Source organism: Anabrus simplex, chromosome 10, assembly GCF_040414725.1.
Source record: "Anabrus simplex isolate iqAnaSimp1 chromosome 10, ASM4041472v1, whole genome shotgun sequence".
NCBI lineage: Eukaryota > Metazoa > Arthropoda > Insecta > Orthoptera > Tettigoniidae > Anabrus > Anabrus simplex.
In genome coordinates, this window is record NC_090274.1 from 82,962,900 (window position 1) to 82,981,760 (window position 18,861).

Consider the following 18,861-nt stretch of genomic DNA (forward strand, 5'->3'; position numbering starts at 1 on the left):
CCGGTCTGTTTGTGTTTGGTAGAAAGTCGCCAAGTACCGGTCGCTTTGGCGTGAAGATTAGTCCCCTTGTGTCCTTGTGTTTTTCCTGTGTAGTCGTTTTGTTGTTTCATTCCTTAATTTCCCACATTTCTTACACGTTTGACTTTATTTGTCCGCCTCCTCCATACTTGTTTTTTTTATTCTAGGTTACGTGGCTGTCGTGACAAGACAAGACAAGGTAGCAGTCTATATCTTTCATGATTGTCGTTGGTACGCACGCCATGTGTTTTCTGTCTTGTGGTTTTGTGTAATGGTTGGTCTTGGTTGTCCCAGATGACTTTTGACTTCTATCCATGTGCAGTAGTTAGCTGGAGATAAGTGAATTATACCGGATGTGTATGTATACGGTCGAGGAACGACGCACTGTTTATAAATTTGTGAGGGGCCGTATTCACCATTTCCGGTTTACTTTCGAAGTGCTTGGCTTGTCGTTAATTAATGTTCGAATTAATTTGTTTTGTGCTGTGCATCTCGGACATATTGCGGCTGCTTCTGCCGGTTTATTCTGTGGATTGCGCTGTTTCCGTTAATATTTTCTACATCAGGAAATTGCAGTCTCTTACGTTTTACACCGTGTCCAAAGGAGTCTCAATCTTATGCATCTCTATAAGGAACTTTATACCGTACTGTACGTGATAGGAAATAAGGTAAGTTTTATTGTTCAGTTCTCATTTAAACATAAAAGATCAGCGGTAGATAATTCTGTTTTTCAGCCTACTGTAGGGTGTCTACATTAAATATATCTCAGCTACCATTCCTAGCGATAAAACATGCAAATTTGTTCTAACATGGTACCGATTGATCCTGAATAGCCTGCTCACGCTCAGTAGTATACACTGGCACCAAAGAGTATTGGCACACCTACTATTATATATACATTCCACACAAATACATGTGATGTCAAAACACTGATATATTTGTTGAAATGTACAGTACCGTAGTAAATATAATGTTCTTCGAGTATAATTGGTTTCTCACAACAAAAATAATAGTTTACAAAACAAAATCAGTTGCTCTACACATCAAAAAAAGTATTGGCACACCTATACACAAATGAAATTAAAGTCTCTGTAATTCACATAACTCAAGTCTAGTAGCCTTCGTGCTTACCGTTGGCACTGATGACAGCTTGTAGACGTCTTGGCATGGAGGGAACCATGTTGCGAGTTATCTCTCGTGAGTTCTTTGACCATTCCTCCAACTGTTACGGAATAACATTTTCAAACTTTTGTCTCCAAGTGAGCCCAAAGGTGCTCTATTGGGTTAAGACCAGGGCTTTGTGTGAAGTGAAAACTTTTCTTGGTGCATTATATAGTAACCACTCCCACGTTCACAGAGCCGTATGTCTCGCGTCGTTGTCTTGTTGAAAGTTAAAGATGCCTACAAGACCCAGTTTCTGTGCACTGCTACATAAGTGGCCTTGCAACACATCGGTATATTTATGATGATCCACGACACCTTCAATAATAGCCAAGTCACCAATACCAGAAGTTCCCATGCATTCCCAAACGACTATGCTCCCTCCCCCATGTTTTACTGTAGGTAGGGCATGTAGTGATTGGAACTCTGTATTTCGTTTGCACGACACTTTTACATTTCCATCAGACCCAAACAAGTTAAACTTGGATTCGTCAGAAAATAGCACAGAATTCCAAAATTCAGTTGATTTATTGACATAATCTTTGGCGAACTGGAAGTGTTTTTTTCGGTTAATTTCCGAAATAAATGGTTTCTTTCTGGGAGATCTCCCATGAATATCAACTGCGTTCAAAATATTCATAATAGTTTGAAGACTGACCTGTTTGTTGGATGTTGTCTGGATGTCCGATACAATCGACCCTGCATTTTAAAGGACTCTTTTAGTGCAAGGTGAACCAGGCTTTGATGCTTCCTACATGTAGGAACTCTGGGACGTCCAGATCTGTGTGTATTGTTTGTTGTACCTGTCTCTTGCAACTTCTTGATGATTGCCCGCATTGTTGAATAAGTAACAGAAAGTTCTTTACCAAATTCATGGTAACTTTTACCCTACGAATGCAAGAAAACCACCAGGGTGTGGAATGACACGGAATGCTCCTTTGCCTTCAGATTTATCCTGACAAGTGAATGACCCATACACTGGCGTCAGGCAAGCGACTGAACTATTTGTCATCTCCGATTGCACAAATCTGGTATGCACGGCGCTGTCTGTAAAGCTCAATAACAAATGACGTACAGTGTGCCAATACTTTTTTGAGCAGGAGAAAATCTTGATTGAATAGAATGAGTTTATGTTGTGTTTAGAAAATAGTTTAATATGCATATTTTTTCCTTTATTGAGTAAGGGTTAATGGTATACTTATAATGCTCCTAGTATTTATATAATTGTATTATATGCAAAACGGTGTCTGTGCCAATATTGTAGGTGCTGTTCCAACAGAAATTCAGAACTTCTTCGAAACTGTGAGTTCTGAATTCAAGCTGTTCTAACTACATTCAGAAGCATTTCAGAGCCCATGCCAGCAGCGTGGGTTCAATACTAGGAACTGCATGTTGTATACATGCACATTTGATTCGACCAGTAAATGGTGTGACTACATGCAGTACTTCTCACTGGAATAGTGAGGTCTTCCATCATCCATTGTTTAACATTTTGTAACAATTCGTAGATGCCGTTTATACAGTTCACAAATGCTATTTACTAATTCCAACAAACCATTATTAACAATCACGTCTGGAAGCATTCTGTTTCATGTATGCTCATTAAGATAATTTTGAAGGAGTTCATAGCCCGTTCGCAATTGTTTGTTGTGACGAAGTAGTTTATAGCCATTTCAGAACTGTTGATTGGAACTGTTGTAATGAAGGAGTTCATAGCCAGTTGGAACTGTTCTTGTAACAAAGGAGTTGACAGCCAGTTCAGAACTGTTTGTTTTAGTGGACATACAGTATATATTGTAGCATAATCAGTAATGGTTGCAACTTTCTGGATAAACTTGCCAGTGAGTACCTGGCTATTCTCTATCAAATAATTTGTTTGATCAATAAGGAATCTGGCTGAACTGCTACTGAATTCAACATATTGGTTGGAGGCTATGAAAGGGGCTGCTAGCCCAGGTGAGTACTGTGCGTCGAGAGAAGAACTATGGCTATATCTATGTAAGAAACTGGCTTATTAAAATACATAATGCACAGGGGTTCCCCACAATTGTCATTAACATTCAGAATGATTTACATAATTGGTAAGTGTGTTGAATAAGATGGGGCCCACCACTTACTTCCAAAGCTTTGTGGATTGAAAACAAAACTGGATGTACTATATCAAACATTCCTAATAGTGACTTTCAAATTTTATATTGTATCTGAATCTCCGCTGGACTCTAGTATAAAGAGAGTGAGGTTTATATTGAGCAGTACAAAATGTACATGGCCAATAGAGCTAGCGGAGGGACAGGGCACAGGGATTGTGTCTTCACAGTGGCTAAATGTGGATCATTTGCCCTGCAAGTTGAGCAAGAAATGAATAGTTTCGAAGGTTTGGTTGTAGAATTTCTTTTTTTGTTTGTTACAATTGGCTTTACATTGCACTGACATAGATAGGTCTTATGGTAATGATGGGATAAGAGTGGGAAGGAAGTCGCAGCCCTAGAAAAAGTTTTCTGTGTTTTCCCATTTTCATGCCAAGGAAATGCTGGGACTCTACATAACTCAAGGTGACAGTTACTTGGTTCCCACTCCTAGCCATAATGCCATAAGTCCTATCCGTGTCAGTGTGATGTAAGTAAATAGTAAAAAAGGAAGGTACATTAAACCAAGTCATTAGACTGCCAGTGTAGGGGGTGATATGTAAGTTGCATAGTCACAGGCTTTTCAAAAGAGGTATGGAAATTAATCCCATTCTGTGGGTGTGGGTTGTTCTGTCATTGAAAATGTTTTTCCCTGAGGTTCATTTTCCAGGTAAAACTGGAGGTCCTGTGGCTATGAGCACAGTATCAACAGTCGCCTAAAAGTACAGACTTGACTACAAAACAGCAGTAATAGTGTTTGTTGCTCATGTTTCAGTGCAAGGTCCGTGGAAGTAATCTACATCCCGAAAGCATCTAGACCTTCACACGCTCTTTAAAATGGACTTGGAAGTAAAGGTCAAAGAGGAACCAATCTGCTTTGAGGAAACTTCAAATACTTCATGTGTAAGTATCATTACAGGTAACTTTATAGTGATTACAATTAAACCCTTAGCAGTCGCCTGAGTTTGACTGGTTACATAACTCTACTTTTATCTGATGTTCAGGAGATGTATGATTATCTTGCTGTCTATTCCTAAAGCTCATATATATTTGTATACTAATCTCAAATTGACTAAGTATATTTTTTATGATTACACAAATGCAGAATTTCCAGGTATGCACCTTTTATATGGCACAGCTGTCTGAAAGCTGACGAAGTGGTTATTCTCTTCATCTCTCTTGGCTTTGTAGCTCTTGTCAGGAAAAATGGCGATCTGAGTAGCTCAGATTGTGGAGGGTTTGCCTTCTGGTTTCAAGTTGGCATATTAAATCCTTTATCACCCTGATGGTATTAAAGGTGCTCAAATATATTTGCCTCTTGCAGGAACGATTTCCATCATCTTAGTGTTTTGAAAACTTTAAAGCTAGTGTTGCACCACATAGAATCAATAAGTGTTAGGCTGGTGAGCGGGTAGTCTTCCTCTGTTTCAATAATTTACAGTAAGAACAGCAAATAATAGCCACGAATTCATGGACATGATGGGAGGTTTGATCCGCTCTTGTCTAAATTCCAGCCCAACACCAACATAGAAAGATTCCGTCTGACATGATATAATGAATTGCACGTTTACATCATAAGGAGTCAAATAATTCAATGGTAAACCAGTTCATTCTAGAAAATGTTCTAAGAATAATAAGGCAATGATATTAACTTTGGTAGTATAATAGTTAATTTTTTAATAGGTCAATGCTTAAGAGGGCTACAACAGAACAAACAGTACCAAGAAACTTTTTATCAATAATTTATTTTTCTAAGTAAATAATGTGACGTTTTAATAAATGTTTGAAGTGTCACGTAACATAAGAATAACCAGTTGAACTATTTATAAATGTTCTAATGTGTTCCATTACAACAAACATTATCAATAAATAGGCATTATATGTTTATGTGTTAAAAATAATGGTATATATTGATGTCGTATGTATAGATGAATAATATTAGACCTTAAGTTATGGGGAATATTGATTTATGATGTGGAAATCGCTAATGAAGTGAGTTGGGGCTCCCGAAACATGTACAAGTGAAATAATTGTACAAAATTAGAAATTGGTAATATATTGACAGGGCAGACCAAACCATCACATGTAGTATATTACATGCTGGATGTCATTCATTGTTATTGGAAATAGTGGATAGTTGTTGGCATGGAATCTTGTATTCAATATTTTTCCCCATGGATAGTTTAATGATTGGTTACATAACACTAATTATTTTCAGTGTAAATTAACTGAACAGGCCCTATTCTTTAAAGAATGAGCACCTTTATGTTACCTAGAAGGCCCCAGTAAGATTTCCAATGAGTTCAAGATATCAGTACCTGAAACTTAATGCTTGTTCTGGATCCTATTAGTGCTATGGACTTTTCTTCATTAGGTAAAATTACTACAGTGACATTTGAGTTACTTTTCGAGATAAAATTACTGGTGGTCACTTGTCGGTTCCTTTTCGCCTAAAATCATGTGGGGGTCGTTTCCATTAATGCAGTATTGATAATTCTATATTATCCTCTTTGGCACAAACAGATTTAAATTTTACTTTTATATGGGGAGCTTGTTCATTATTGATTTTTACTCATCTTTTCTCCTGATTAAAAAGATTTCATAATGTTGATCGACAACTTTGGTAATTTAATTTTCTACTGTCACAATATTCTTAAGGCTTCTTAAAGTGTTGCTTTTGAGATTGCACAGATGGATAAATCTAGGGGAGTACTATAATTTTTCCCTGTTATTGTCAGGAGGTAACAGGGGTCATGTGGATAGCGAGATGGTTAAGTACTACATTGAAATGAGAAGTCACCTTATACTGTATTTAAAAACCAGTTAATTGCAAAATTGTTGACCACCTCTTTTTCCAGCATGATATTACATCACTGGTATCACCTGACCTGAATGTGTGGTTGTAGGTACTGCAACAGCTGTATTAATGTTCCACAACTGAAGGAATGTTATAACAACCTTATTATTCTTTTTTATAGAAACAAATTCCTGCAGGATTTCATTAATTATCTTACAAGCAAGTCTACAGGTTGTGCCCGTTCGCACGTCCACGACAGATTACAAAATGGCGCCGACCGAAGGTATGGGCCATGTAATCTATTACAAGCAAGGAATAGTCACCTGTTATGATGACTCAGAGGGCCATATACGTCATGGAATGGTCTAGTATTCGAGTAAAAACGGACAGTGGACGGTCTACAGTATTGTTTTCAAAAAAATAGAAAAACATTATTATTAAAAAATCTTCATCTTGAATTTTCACGACAACGAGAGCGGACGCAATCACCGTCAGCAGAATAATTCTTGAGCAGAAGCAAAGGATCGTGCATAAGAAAGAAATATCTCAACGATTGAATAAGAATAAAGAATAAGTTTTCGTCAAGATTCAAAAGCAGTTCAGACGAGAATAGACGTACTGAATTCGTTACATACGAAACTGCGGATACGTCGAAGAGCTACGAAGAAAAATAAAAATAAATAAAATTAAGGATTAAAGACGTCAGAGAAGAATAGCATAAATGGCTGTATACTGCAATATAATCTTCAACTTTGAGACTGACAAGAAGATGATCAAGATGATGTGCTAAATTCACATGATGGACCGACCTGGGAACAATTCATCTTACCATACGACCAGGCAATGATGAGGAAGGCGACGGGTAACCATCCGACCGAGCCATGACGAAGGAAGGCAACGGGAATCCGGATAGTACTTCCAGAACGAAGGAGCGGATGACGTACCAGATGTCTAACCCGTGACCGAACCGAAGACCCAACCACATCCATTTGGGAACGGAACAGCTGGACCAGGGACAACAATGAGCGAGCTAAATCATTCATAATATTTAATCACATAATTTTTGGTTTGCCTACACATGTACCTTAGGTATGTGCCGATGGGTTAATTGTAGACCGATAAATATGGCAATGCAAGTGAGGATTACCAACGATGTGTGAGATAATTAAGTTCGTAGTTACGATTTAGTAATATAGCAATAGTTTATGCTATATCGACCAGAATACTTGTAGGAAGCGTGAGGTTTGAAGAGAAATGTGAAACAGCTGATTGAAATGACATGCTGGGAGATTATAGAGATTTCATTGAAGTAATGCTTAAAGTTGACGTCACGAATGGTTGTGCGCGGTGTAGAAAGAAACAAATGGAATTACGCATTGTTTGGTTCATAGAAAGGGCATTGAACTCGTCCGTAGGTTATGAGAAGCTGTGACTTGTAAATATTATTAAGAAATTGTGTGGTATTTTAACGTAGTCGTGAAGTTGGGAACGCGATATATTATTATGGAGGCTACGGTGTTAATATTAAATGGATGTTGTAATAAGAATATGATTATGGTAATTGGATGAAAGTTTCGAGTTATATATATATATATATATATAGTGGTATGAGATGTTTTTACGCGGTGCAGGACCATCGTGTACCTGCAAGTTAAGTTATGCCACACTACAAGTTTATTTTATGTTTTATTTGCGTAAGAGTGCCCACACCGCTGGAGCTACACAAGCCAAGGTACGAACTGGATTTTCTATTATAGATGTATGCTCGTGACGTATTAGTATGTCAGTGTAGATGATTTATAATGAACATTAGAATACTACGATACTTTGAATAGCTGTAGTTAACCAGATGCATTACGACACCGATATATATGAGATTATGTTTCTAAACCTCGCGTCATAGCGCTTCCATACTGATGGCAAGAGAGTAAAGTAGCTTGCATTGTAATTGAATGTTATTGGAATATAACTAAAGAAAGGGACATTGAACCTAAAAGGACATGTGAATGACAGCCAAAGATTATGTTGAAAATTAGTTAGATAGCTAGATCGATTAATATTCTACGTTTGAACGTACATTTCTTTAACGAACTTCAGCTAGGGAAAGGCTAGAGTAGGAGCCGCATTTACCAGGCACTAGGAAAGAATGCCTTAGTTCGTAAGTAGTTATCCAAGCACAACGAGATCGTTGCAACAAAATCATGACTTCGGATTTTACTCAAAAATTATCTTAATTTACTTAGATCTATTTTCGATTTCCATCAATTTAATCAGATCTACTTAAATGTATTCCAATTTATTCAGACTTAATTTATTGTGTATTTAAGATGTATTTCGGCTGAATATTATGTCCAAGTGAGACTGGTTTAATCAGACTAAAGAAAGTGAACTATCGGAACTAGTTATTTGTGTCGATGTTATACTTACATTTCAAATGCGAGGTGGACCTCAGATGTGTCCAGTGATCTATTGTAAATGTGTAAATATTGAACTTCTACTTCACAAAGGAACTGATCATTTTAATAATTTAAAATACTGAATATTATTTTTCGTTTATTATACGAGCCAGCGCTGACTCATTCTCCATATGTATTTTCAGTCAATTTTTAAATAATGCGACGCAGTATATGGAAATTTAATAACTTAATATTTTATTAATAAATATCTTGTTATTTTTCTATAATTGCTGGTGTCATGAATTCTTTAATTACTGTCTAGTTTGTAAGTTAATTAATAGTTAAGAAAGGTACCATGTAATTAAGTGTTCATTTAACCATGGTAAGTTCTCTCGAAGTCTATACTCTGATAAGGTTGTCGACGATGATTATTATTATGTCGTGAGTAACGATAGGTGTCACCCGTGAGTTGGAATTCTCTTGAACTCACGTAAAGCGAATTCTACAGTAAGATTACATGTCTTACTTGCCGTAAGTAAACCCTGAGGTATCTGCTGAGCGACTCCATTTCGTCAAACTAGGCCGCCCAACGACGAGTAAGAAAATGGAGGTATCGGGTAAAGAATGTTAATCCGTCTGCGAATACAAGGTTTAGAGTGATAGGGCAGGCCATGATGTTAATGTGATAAAAGAATTGTAGTAAATATTAGTTCAACTAGAGTGCTATCCCTAAGACCTGTTAATGGGTGAAGTCCCCTGCCATGGTTACAGACCGCCCAGCTAGCATAACCTAGATATGCACTAATTACATACTGTAAAACTGTTTAGTTCAGTGATCAATCATTATTTTCAGCATAATTACATCAGAGTTTAAATGTTTAGCAGTTTTCAATGATGTCACAGACCCGTATGGCCCTCCACAGCAATAGAATAATAATCCCTGGTATTGAATGATTATGAATGAACAGTAGAACACTAGAAATCCTCTGTTGTCTTGTTCAGGCTAAAAATACTAAAATAGTTCAATTTTGCATTTACTGTTACCCGTCTGTTAATACGAATGCGTGAGGGGAATAAATTGAAATTTTTTCATATCCGTTTATTACGTAGTATTCTGCACCAAGCCACTCATTCCTGATACTCGGGTGACAAAATTTCTGTGGAAAACACTGCACTAGTTAGAGAAGAAACTGGTAGGACAGGATAAATTTACATGGAAACCTGCATCATTCTAGTCCATGGACCATGAGCCATGCATATTAGTAATGACTGTAATCTACATAAATAAAATTGTCACAACTGGGTAAATATATATTGATTATTTTGGCAGCATTTTCTTTTAATTCTCCATTTCAGGTCTAATAATGCTACCTAAATATTTTTTACCTTAGGGGGTCTTGCCTATTTCTTGTTGTTGTTGTTTGAGTACTTGTAACTGAAAAACTACTGGCTGTATTTGAACCCACATTTAGAATCCTCTTATCCATGGATAGTTTTTAGGTTCAATATCATTTCAACATCCTTGAATTGACTGTGGATTTATGTGAAGACTGAAACAATGATTTTACTCTCCCAAAAAATATACATGGCCAACCTGATTTGAAATCTACCAACCTTACTGGAAATCTATTTGTAAAACTTCCTGCTCATGTACACTATTTTGATAGGAGGATTAATGAGGGAGATATCTTTTCAGGCTGCCTTACAGTCTTAACTCCTAAAGCACATAGCCTGTGAGAAACATTCTTTCTACATGACAGAAACTTCATATTTATTGTAAATCACTTAGATTGAATAATTTTTTATATCCACATGAAACAGTAGACGTGCTGTCATAATAGCACTTTGAGGAATCTCATGAGTCAGACTCTTCATGAGAGTGAAAGCTACTGGGACAGTCATCAGCATCCTCCTAGTCACCTCACCTGACAATGTTCTCAACCTCACAAATCGTCCAACTTTCCCATGATACACTTCCAGCACCCGTGTTAATGGTCAGTCGATCCAGTTCTTTCCCATCAGCTGCAACCAGCACCACATCCTCTTATCCAGTGTTTGTAGACATTGTATTCTGCTCCTGGATCAAATGACTTAGGTACTCTTCTCAAAATCTTGCTGCAACTGTAGTAGAAATCAACATCTCCTTGATAAGTTCACAGAATCCAGTTGATCTAAATCTAGTATTCCCATGCAGACATTGTCTTGCAAAATACTTGAAGGTGAAAGTTGTTTGAGATCTTCAGGCTTCTCAGGCAAGTAGGCAAGAGGACAGGAATCAACGACGGCTTCACACTTCCACAGTAGTGTCGTCAACTCTTCACAGCACAGTGAAGCTCTCCCGAAGACACATCTCAAATTTCTCTTTACTATCCGAATCAGACTTTGCCACTGACCACCCCACCAGCCTGCTGTGGGAGGGTTAATTCTGTACTGTATTTGCTGCATTGTGGACTCTCTTTCTGTGTGGTGTTAGTCGACAGTTCAAAACAAATTACCTGTACCATTGAAATTTGTTCCATTTTTGTTGTAGAAACTTTTGATCTTTCTCATCGAGTGATGAACTGTGGAAGACTCAGTAAAAATCCATTCGTTATGAAATTGCTGACCTGTTCAAGTGCACTGCCCTGAACACAGCAAATGTAAAGAACATAATCCACCCCTTCCTTTTTACTTTCAGTATCAAGAGTCCAGCACCTCAAATACCGATAGAGTTCCTGAATCAGCTACCGCCTTCTTAGCTTTGTGCCGTTTTTCATCTCACACATCTTGACATCATTGTCTGGCTTCTTCTTCATCCTTGTATAACAGAAAATCTTTCACGCAAATGCAGCAGTAACATGCGAGTGCCAACATTTAATATTCTACCACCCACTGGCCCCTCTCTAAACCCGAACACAACAGAGAAAATAAGTTCAATTAAGTTTGGACTTTTGTCATACAGTCATTCAGTGACAACTTCCTCTTCCTTTTACTGGATGTGTCGAATATGGGCCTAATTCGCATCGTTGCACTGTCCTTAATTACACCCTGATGAGGCAAAATGTAGCCTTTACCTCTAGCCCCTTCATAATGTCTCTCTTCAACAATACCATATTTAGCCCATTCTTCCAGTACAGCATCATACACTTCAAATTAATTCTCATGAATAATTTTCTCAGTTATAGTACACAGTCTTTTTCTGCAACATTGCTGTGTCATATATTACTTGCAATCCCTATTGTTTCTCAACTCTTGTGTCAAGAGGGCTATGATGTTGGTGAATTTACTCTTAAGGAATTGGAAAGGATGGTAGATATACTCCTTTGTAATAAAGCAGCAGGAATATAGGAAATTAGGCCTGAAATGGTGAGGTATAGCAGGAAGGAAGGTTGAAATGGCTTCATAAAATAAGATTATAATGCAGTGTTAGTAAGGCACCTTCAGATTGGATGAATGCTGTAATTGCACCTACCTATAATCCATCAAAGAAGAAGGAATGCAACAGTTATCAAGGTATCTTAATAATCAGTATACCAGGCAAGGTGTTCAGTGGCATCCTTGAAGGGAGGGTGAGATCAGTGATTCAGAGGAAGTAGGATGAATAGCAGTGAGGTTCCAAGCCATAAAGGGGCTGTCAGGATTGTATTTTCTCTATTAGCCAGAATTTTGAAAAATCTTCGTTGTTCGTAGTTTACATAGATCATCTGCTAAGAGGTAGAAAGTGGCAGTAAGGTGAAAATTTAGTAAGCAATCTGGCGTATGCTGACAACTTTATCTTAATGGCAGATTTTGCCCAAAGCCTGCGATCTACTGTCTTGTAACATGAAAATAGGTACAATGAGTATGGCATGAAAATTAGCCTTTCTAAGACTAAATTGATGTCAGTAGGTAAGGCATCCAAGATAATTGAATGTCAGATTGGGGATGTGAAGTTGGAAGAATGAAGTCAGCTCTTGGACGATACTATCTTAACATAGGTGTTTTTCAGACCAACTTTGCTTTACGGGAGTGAAAGCTCGGTGGACTCAGGATAACTTATTCACAACTTAGAAGTAACAGACATGAAAGTAGCAAGAATGATTGCAGGTAAAACAGGTGGGAACAATGACGGGAGGGTACTTGTTACGAAGACATAAAGGCTAAGTTAGGATTGAACTGAATGAATGAAGCTGTAGTCATGTGGGGTCATGTTAGGCGAATGGAGCAGGATAGTTTACATAGGAGAATGATGGAGTCGGTCATGGAGGGTAAGAGGAATACAGGGAGACCATGGCAATGATGACTAGACTCATTTTTTAATGATTTAAAAATCAGAGATATAGAACTAGTTTGAAATAGGGGATTGTTGTGGTGATTTGTACATTCACAGAGGCTTGCAGACTGAACACCAGAAGGAACAACAGTCTATAATGAATATGTATGTATCTATTCCTTTAACGGGGCATTTCATAATGTGCTCATGGATAACTGTTGCATTAGCACAGAGTCTGTGTTTGCCGCTATTGGCAGCATGGCCTGAAGATATCTGGAAGATTCCTCTGTTCTTTATGCAGTACAAAATACTAAATGCATTCTTACATACAATCATCAGTTTATTGCCATATTACATGATATACAAAAATGCTATCTGATTTGAGTGTTGGTTCACTTTTAGTTCACCTCCTTGATGGTGATTTTTGATCAGTCAGCCCCATTACAAAAGAGTCTTGCTATTTGAATAAGAATGGAACTAAATTTTCAAGGAATGGTCCTTCTCATCGTAATTTAGCCATTCAGAATGTTGATGATAATAATAATAATAATAATAATAATAATAATAATAATAGTGGCTTGTTGCAGATTTTTTTAACTGACACCTCTAGAAAAACATGAATGTCTAAGCACTGAGGCAAAGAACAATAAATGTGTCATATGTTCCATACTGTGCACTACAAAGAAATTATACCTTTATAGAACTCTATTGGATCCTCATATACAATACAAAATATAAATTGCATTATTGGGGTGTCTGTGTTTTCCCCTATTGGCAGCTTGGCCTGAAGTTATCAGTTAAGTTATCCAGGAGTTTGTGTTGATTAGGAGGATGTAATAAAGTCTTGTAGGTGTATAATTCATTACTGCCAGTACGAATATGAGCTGATGTTATGTAACACTGCAAAAGATGCAAATACTGCACATATTTAATTAATTTAATTTAATTAACACACTATTGAGTTAAAAGAAGATATATGATGGTTCAACTTTTCAGTACTATTAACATTTTTACATTCCTACTTAATTATAATTGGTGTCAACTTTTATTCTTGATCACATTTTGTTTACCTGTGCATTGTCTTTTATATTTTTTACTGATCAGCTGAAATTTCAACACACAGTGCTCTCTGAAGTGTTTTAGTGCTTCATAAACAGCAACTGATGGAATTATTTAAACTTCTCATTTTATTTACCTGTGCATTGTCTTTTATATTTATTTGTGATTGGCTGATGATGGCCAAGGATAATGGTCGACACCGGTGCCAATTGTAATTAAGTAGGAATGTAAAAATTACATTTCGTATTTTAATAGTATTGAAAGGTTGAACCATGATATATCTTCTTTTATCAAAATAGTGAACTCACCTCAATACGAAACACTATGAAATTCTTATCTCTTAATATTTTACACACTGCTTGCAATATAATCAACATATTCACTATATAAAGAAAGGACTACATAGTTGGTGACTTAATCTTGATCATGTCAATCAAAATCCATTTCTTGTTGAATTCTCTGTACAAGACCAGGGTTCAATAAAACAGTACCTTTCAAAAACACATATTACAATTACAAGACAGGTCGATCTGACCAGTAATGAAAATTAAATTGCTTATGGCTTTCAGTGTCGGGAGTATCTGAGGACAAGTTAATCTTGCCAGATGCAGGTCTTTTCATTTGACGCCAGTAGGCGACCTGCGCGTCTTGATGAGGATGAAATGATGATGACGACAACACATACACCCAGCCCCCATGTCAGCAAAATTAGCCACTTACGGTTAAAATTCCCGCCGGGAATCGAGCCGAACAATCTGACCATTGAGACACTTCCTATATACAGGTTTGAGTTGACCAGAATTTTATATCCATCTCAAACTCAATGTGAGATGGTATCTTAGTGCAGAATCCTTTCCCCAGACATATGTTCTGCAAGACCTTGTACCCTTAACAAATCAGAAATGATACCATTCATTGCAGTGTCCGACTCGTTGGCTGAACGGTCAGCGTACTGGCCTTTGGTTCAGAGGGTCCCGGGTTCGATTCCCGGCCGGGTCGGGGATTTTAACCTTAATTGGTTAATTCCATTGGCACGAGGGCTGGATGTATGTGTTGTCTTCATCATCATTTCATCCTCATCACGATGTGCAGGTCGCCAACGGGTGTCAAACAGAAAGCTGAACCTGTCCTGGGATATCCCGGCACTAAAAGCCATACGACATTTCATTTCATTTATTTTCTTAGTGTTACAGAGGTACAAACCATCAGTTAACATAGTATTATTAGGATAACTTATGCATTCTTCAATATCAGTACAGGTTTTGTCCTGGTTGGAATATCTGTTTGCAGCCTTGGTTCACTTACTCGTAAGACGCCTTGAATTTATTAAATGAAATGCAAAATCTAGGAACATTGCAACCTGAATGGTACTTTCACAATCAGTAAACGCTTCAAGACCTAGATCACTGCAAAATTTAAGGGTATTACCCACACAATTACTGAAGGTTTATGCACCTAAGGAAATGTTTATCTTCTGTCTCACCCCCTCTAAATTCTTTCTCCTTAATCTATAACCAGTGTGCAGGCCTTTCACTTCCCGTAATAGTACCAAGTTCTTCCAGGTATTTCACCTCAGTAATATTTTCTTGGTCTGGAGCACTACCATCTACAAACACCTGCTTTTCTGCTAGGGAATTCTTTGCAAATTTTATATGGTGAGCAGCATCAAGGAAAGTTAATGCCTTTTGCTCTAACTCTGCTGGATGTGGAAAAGAACACTAGGGAGTTCAGTCCAACAGATTTCATTCCTACAGTTATTAGTCGCAATCCCATCACAGCTGCTGACTATACGATTTTTTTGTATGAGCCCTCCATAAACTGGTATTTTTGAGCTCCTATTCACTGTTGCCACCATAAAGTCTAAAGCTTGACAAGATCTTGGATCACCTCTTGGAAATAGCTGCCCAGAACATTGAGACCGGAACCATTATGTTTCTTGTGAAGACTTTCAATGATTTCTTGCTGATGGAAGACTTTCCTCCTGTTCCTCTTTGTTTGCTTTGCTTTGATTTCAGCCATTTTATTTTTCTGGTAGCCTGTTCCAATTACTGCATTAATTTTTTAGGAATGGGGCAAAAGCTGTAGATTTAGTCATAGGTTTGGTGATTTAAAAAAAAAAAAAATTTAAAACAGCGTCACCAGATCAGTACAATTTTAAGTTGCATCATAAATAGGAGCAGCAAATTGTTAGGAAAATATAATTTAAATCTATCTTGTCTCACTTTATATACTTAAATTTGAACAGGTGGCATCTGGTGGGTTTTCTTGGTTACATTTTATTGGCAGTGAGCACACTATTTTCCTTGTTTGCAAATGTGAGGGAAAATAAAATGCTTAGAACCATGTCATGTTTGGCAGAAATAGCCAATTGTCATTTGATACATGTACTTAACTTCGAAATATGCGGAGCATAAATGACTGTACTAGGTGGGATAAAATTTGTCGTTTTTCATCCTCACAATCCGTTGTTGAGTTAATTCCTTGGTCTGTGAAAAGGAAATCAGAAACATGGACAGTGAATAATAACTCTGTCTCACAGTACTTCCTGTGCTTAAACATTAAAATGGGTTTAATATCAAACAGGAATTGCAAAAGCAATGTCAGTTATAATTCAGTAAACTTAGTTAAAACAAAATGTATCCTTGGATTAGTTACTCTGATTAGTGCAGCCATATGTTGAACATAGGTCTGGCATTCTTGGGACAACAATCTGACCTTTTGCTTTTCAATAAATATGAAGTCCTGTCCCAGTGCACAATATATATATATTGAGCAAGTGGCCATGCGGTTAGGGTCATACAGCTGTGAGCTTGTATTAGGGAAATAGTGGGTCAAACCCACTGTTGGTAGCCTTAAGGTGGTTTCTATTTTCCTGTTTTTACAGCAGGCAAATGCTGGGGCTGTACCTTAATTAGGGCCGTGGTCAGTTTCCACTCCTAGCCCTTTCCTATCCTATCGCTGCCAAAAGACCTATCTGTGTCGGTGCAACGTAGAGCAAGTTGCAATATCCCTGTCAGCTGACCATATGTACTCGTGCCTTCACAAGGAGCACTGATGTCAGGCATACAGGCCCTCTGCGATATTGTAGATAACCTATAGGTTATGGTTCATGTTGTTTAGGGGTTATGTCCTTGATGCCGTCCAAATGAGGTGGCCTGCTCTAATCCATCTCTGGTGCTCAATGCCTGTTGTCTTCTGGATTGGCCCAGAACAAGTTTGTCACTTGTATTTAGGGTCTCAGTTTCATCCTTGGCTCTTACGATATGAAAGTGACTGAGATATGAGCAGTATGGGTAACACTATTCCTAATACAGCCAGATCCTATAGGAAAAGGTGTGAAATAGCTGGTCTGTGTGTACAGTTCAGTGAATATGAGAGACCGTTATGTAACAGCACTGTCTTGCTGAAAGAGGAAAGCAATGTGAAACTACTTTACTCTTCATATCCTTAGTTTGCCTCCCCAGAGACACCTTGCTCTGTATTGCAGCTGATGGCAAAGCTGTTGAGGATCCTCCCTGCCTTCAGGCGGAGTACTTCATATACAAGAAGAAATTTGGAAGATACATTTTCCTGCTGAGTTTTATTAGCTGGTACAGGATGTGAAAGATAAGTGATAAATTGTGAGGTTCTTAATATTTCAGAATTGGTTTGTATATAATGAGCAGATTATTTGACTGGGTGAGTTGGCCATGCGGTCAGGGGCATGCAGCTGTTAGCTTGCATCCAGGAGATAGTGGGTTCGGATCCCACTGTTGGCAGTCCTGAAGATGGTTTTCCGTGGTTTCCCATTTTCACACCAGACAAATGCTGGGGCTGTACCTTAATTAAGGCTGTGGCCGCTTCCTTCCAACTCCTAGGCTTTTCCTGCCCCCTTGTCGCCATATGACCTATCTATGTCGGTGCGACGTAAAGCAACTATAAAAAAAATTTAAAAAGCAGATTATACGTAAGTATGTCTGTACATTTTCCTGATCATTCAGTGTTATTTTGAAAGATTTTATATTACATAATTGTTCTACTCTTCAAAAATAACTCTGAGCCTTTAAATAGGACTTTCCTCCACTCCTGAAGTTCTCTTAGTTGTCATGCTTTTATGGATACTCAACATGGTAATTTTCTGACAAATGATAATGAAGATTTGGAACTGAAACTGTCTCATTTAATAGGAAATCATGAATTGTTAAGCCCACTCGTATATAAATACATTTACAGATGTGTCTGGAAAATTTGTTTAATATATTTAATTTTCCACAGGACAATCACAAAATTATATCAGAAGAGGTACATTTGAAAGAAGAACCAAAATCAGAGTTGGCAGTGCCAAGAGAAACACAGGTGAACACATTTGTAGTAATCTATTATTTTGATGACATTTTTCTGATAACGGAAATTTTTACAAACTGCTGAATGGACTTAATTGAGCAACTTCTCATTTTATAGCAGACATTTTGAAGATGCTTGGAAAGATGTATAGTGAGGTTTCCAATACTTTTAAACAATTTTCATATTTTCTTCATGTAGTTCACAATTTTATGCTAGGATATGTATAGCAGCTATTATTGTTCAGAGTCCCTCCACTGCATAGCATCTTGTGGCTGATTTCTTCATGGTTACTGCTACCTTATCCTAACCAGATTTAGGCTATGAGCATGGCTATCTTCCTTTCATCATGTGCCGAAGAGCTCCAACCTATTTCTTCATAATGTTTATCCGAGATGCCAGTCTTCTCCTGAGTCCTCTTTTGCCAAGATTTTTCCTCAAAATTTTACTTGTAACAGACTCTCCTTTTTAGGAGTCCTCATAATGTGATACATGTATTCCAGCCTCTTTAATTAAATTGACTTGATAAGCTCAGGTCGACAGCTCGTTGTGTGGTGTACCACACTGTCGGCAGCCCTGACAATGGTTTTTATTGTTTCCCATTTTCATATCATTAATATGCTGGGGCTGTACGTTAATTGAGGCCATGGCTGCTTCCTTTCTACTAGCCCTTTCCTATTCTTTTGTTGGCATAAGACCTATCTCTGTTGCTGCGACATGGAAATAACCCACAGGAATTACACAACTTACCAT

General features: G+C 37.6%; 1 long non-coding RNA gene across 1 annotated transcript; it reads left to right on the forward strand.

Annotated features, from left to right (window-relative positions):
- The first annotated feature begins 434 nt into the window (after nucleotides 1-434).
- Nucleotides 435-18,119, forward strand: LOC137502408 (uncharacterized). The gene is made up of 3 exons (XR_011018776.1): nucleotides 435-686; nucleotides 4,081-4,208; nucleotides 18,043-18,119. It is a non-coding gene; the product is annotated as an uncharacterized lncRNA (long non-coding RNA).
- The last annotated feature ends 742 nt before the right edge of the window (nucleotides 18,120-18,861 follow it).